Source organism: Myotis lucifugus, unplaced genomic scaffold, assembly GCF_000147115.1.
Source record: "Myotis lucifugus unplaced genomic scaffold, Myoluc2.0 scaffold_40, whole genome shotgun sequence".
Taxonomy (NCBI): Eukaryota; Metazoa; Chordata; class Mammalia; order Chiroptera; family Vespertilionidae; genus Myotis; species Myotis lucifugus.
The window spans coordinates 2,351,727-2,355,643 of record NW_005871088.1 but is presented as its reverse complement, the minus strand read 5'-3'; the positions used below and the strand labels follow the sequence as shown (position 1 = coordinate 2,355,643).

The 3,917-nt window shown below is 48.8% G+C and overlaps 1 pseudogene; it reads right to left on the bottom strand.

The window, feature by feature from the left end:
- Nucleotides 1-2,101: 2,101 nt before the first annotated feature.
- The window catches only part of LOC102434158, a 3,180-nt pseudogene continuing 1,364 nt past the window's right edge, over nt 2,102-3,917 (bottom strand).

Below are 3,917 nucleotides of genomic sequence, written 5' to 3'. Positions count from 1 at the left end.
AAAACAACAAGAAAGCCCACTACATGGGAGAAGATATTTGCCAATGTTATAACTGATAAGAGTTTAATCTCAAACATTTATAGGGAACTCATACAACTCAACAAAAGAAGGAAGATAATCCAATCAAAAAATGGGCAAAGGATCTAAATAGCCACCTTTCAAAAGAGGACATTCAGAAAGCCAAGAGACATATGAAAACATGCTCAAAGTCACTAATCATCTGAGAAATGCAAATCAAAACAACAATAAGGTACCATCTCAAGCCTATCAGAATGGCTATCATCAACAAATCAACAAATGACAAGTGCTGGAGAGGATGTGGAGAAAAAGGAACACTCGTGCACTGCTGGTGGGAATGCAGACTGGTGCAGGCACTATGGAAGACAGTATGGAATTTCCTCAAAAAACTGAAAATGGAACTCCCATTTGACCCTGTGATCCCACTTCTAAGAATATATCCCAAGAAACCAGAAACACCAATCAGAAAGGATATATGCACCCATATGTTCATAGCAGCACAATTCACCAGAGCTAAGATCTGGAAACAGCTTAAGTGCCCATCAGTAGATGAATGGATTAGAAAACTGTGGTACATCTACATGATGGAATACTATGCTGCTGTAAAAAAGAAGGAACTCTTACCATTTGCATTGGCATAGATGGAACTGGAGAGCATTATGCTAAGTGAAACAAGCCAGTCAATGAAGGAAAAATACCACATGATCTCACTCATTCATGGATAATAGAGACCATTATAAACTTTTGAACAATAATAGATACAGAGGCAGAGCTGCCTCAAACAGATTGTCAAACTGCAGCAGGAAGTCCAGGGAGGGTTGTGGGGCAGGAGGGAGGGGGGTAAGAGATCAACCGAAGGACTTGTATGCATGCATATAAGCATAACCAATGGACATAAGACACTGTGGGGTAGGGGAGGCCAGGGGATTGTCAAGGGCGAGGAAAAAAAGGAGACATATGTAATACTCTTTGTAATATTTTAAGCAATAAAACAATAAAAAATAAAAATAAAATAAAATAAATAATTAGTCACCTGGGCTATGGAATCAGAAGCAGCAGAGAATGGATGAAAATCATAAATATGAAAGAGTAATTATTTGAACCCTAGACTCCAGTTATTAGTTTCTGACATTTTCCATAGTGCTTGGCTCACATCATCCTTCATCCATAAAAAAAAACAAAACAAAACAAAACAAAAAAACAAACAAAAAAAACCTCTACCCATCACTTTTCCATCAGAGCTGTATTTCAGATCCATTCTTGGGTCACGAGGTAGCTATGTGACATGTGTAACACAAGTCCTCGTGAGCCCAGGGACACTTTTACAGCAGACCAGTCACTTGCCAGGACAGACAGCTGCTTTCTTTCAAATTCTGATGTCCCTTTCACCGTGAGTGAGGCCAGGCCTGGCTGGTCACCCTCTGGCAATAATTCAGTGCCTGCTCCCAGACTGCCCACAAAAACCCCTGGGTGCTGCTGAAGTGTTCTCTGAGTTTGACCAGAACAAAAACATGGGAGTCCCAAACAATAACCACGTCTCCTAAAACATTTTTCTCTGTAAAACCCACGAATGAGCAGGACCAAAAAGGGTGATAGCACCAAGATATTTCCTGACAGCTTTCCCTTTTCCCTAAAGGTCAGAGTCCTTGAGACAGCCATTGAGCCCAGAGAGGCATCTCACAAGGACAGTCGCCTACATCTGGGCACAGAAATCTGTTTACATGAACAGCAGATGGTGGGTAGTGCTCACCACGGTGGTGCCAATTCAGTTCTACATCCACGGCATGATGGTCCGTTGATGGTCATGATTCAGCTCGATTTTCGGTGACCTTCCTGTGGAGTCCTCCTGACACTAGGGCAGTGGTTCTCAATCTTCGTAATGCCGCAACCCTTTAATACAGTTCCTCATGTTGTGGTGACCCCCAATTTCATTGTTACAAATTAAACATAATTAAAGCATAGTGATTAATCACAAAAACAATATGTAATTATATATGTGTTTTCTGATGGTCTTAGGCTACCCCTGTGAAACGGTCGTTCGACTCCCAAAGGAGTTGCGACCCACAGGTTGAGAACTGCTGCCCTATGGGAACAGGTGCTGTGGGATGCCTACCTGGAAGATATCCCTTCCCCCTTTCCTGGGTATGGGCTCCAGGAACCACCTGGGGTTTGAAAGTGCAGTCGGGACCTTCTGCTTCAGGTTGGTCAGTACAGCCTGCTTTTCCAGTTCCACAACCTCCTCAGGAGCCACGTTTACTGGGCCTGCAAAGATTCCCCCATGTCAAGGAGCCCTGGGAACCACGAGAGAAGCACTGAGTTTTTCCTTCATAAACCTAAGGCTTCCCGTGAGAGAAAACAGTTATTCAGAGTTATACCCACTAGAGGATAAGCTGATTTCACCAAAGGGACACAGAGTGAGCTGGGTCCCTCGGACTGAGCACTTCCGAAGTGTCAACCTCTGCTCAGGGAATCCTGGGTGAGGCACAGGAGAGAAGCAATTGAAGAGGACAGAGCCTGGTCCACTAATGGGCAGGTCCCAGGCCGACTGCTGGGGGCAGCACCTACAGGTCAGAAGGGCCCCGGCTGCTGTGGGGAACCCACAGACAATCAGGTCCCAAGCTCTTCACCAGGTGCAAGGAGCTGGTGTGGGACATCAACCACTGAGGTGTGAGCGAAAGGGCCCAGGATGCTATGGGCAGTGGGGGTGGGGCAGGTGTGTGAAGTCAGGGAGACAGCCTGAGTCTGGAGGCCACCTGACCCTCTCTGTGTGCTGTGCAGCCTCCCCTGGTCTGTCATGCACACACACATGGGTGTACACACATAAACATACATGCGTGCACACAGGCAACACCACATGCAGACTTGGACCTGTCCCTGCCTCTCAGATCAGCAATGGGAACTGATGCCCAGTGTGGACAGAAGGGTTCACCCAGGTCGTAGGAACTCGGCCCTCAAAACCCCAGCCTCGGCCCCTTGCTACCCCTTTGAAGGTGTGCTGCTTACAGAAACCACAGCCCCACTGCCACAGGTTCAAAAGAAAACAAGCCCCAAACTTCTGAGCAAGGTCCTGGGGGTACTCTTGGAGGGGTGTGAGCAGCTCTCAGAGTGTCAGGCCTTGCCAGCGATCACTCCTCTCCCATACTTCTCCCTTTGGGAGCAGAGCCTGAATCTGCATGGGGTTCCACCCCAGCCTCTCCAGCAGCAGCTCCTGCCAGAGGGCATCTTCCCAGTCCCTGTGAGCAATGTGGATGGCGATGGTGCAGTTCCTGTGGCTGCTCACTAGGGTCCCCAACGAGTCTCCAGAGTCTTGACCCATTTAAGACCAAGCCTGCATAAGGCTGCCAGAAGGAGAGGCAGGAGATCTCTATCTCCCTAGAGATCCGTGGCCTCACGTGGCCTGTGGAAACCCAAAAGTGTGAATGTCAATAGGCATCATGCATCAGCCCTCCATGTTCATGGTCTGTGGGCTGACCTCTCCCCCCACTGTCCCCTGGGGCCCTGGAACCCCACTGACAGGGATGGTGGGAGAGCAGAGAGTGTTGGCTCCTTCTTCCTATCCCCACTCACTCAGCTGTCAGGCCCCATGGAAAGGGCTGGCGATGCAGATGCCTCGTCCATCAGATGGAGTCTTTGGGGAGCTCAAGGAAGAAGGTGGAGACAGGTAAGGAGAGGCACTCAGCACAGGGTGTGGTCAGTTCCACAAAGGAGGTCACTGAGGCCAGGGGAGCACAGAGGGAGAAAGGGCGCTTTGGCTTCACACCGGATGAGTGGGTTCTAGTCCTCTCTCAGCACAGACCCTCTGAGCTTTCCTTCTCTTGCCCACCCCCACCCAACCCACAGTGTCAGCTCCCTCCTCTTTTCACCCCAAGGCGCTGCAGTCCCCAAGCACCCCGGTCCCT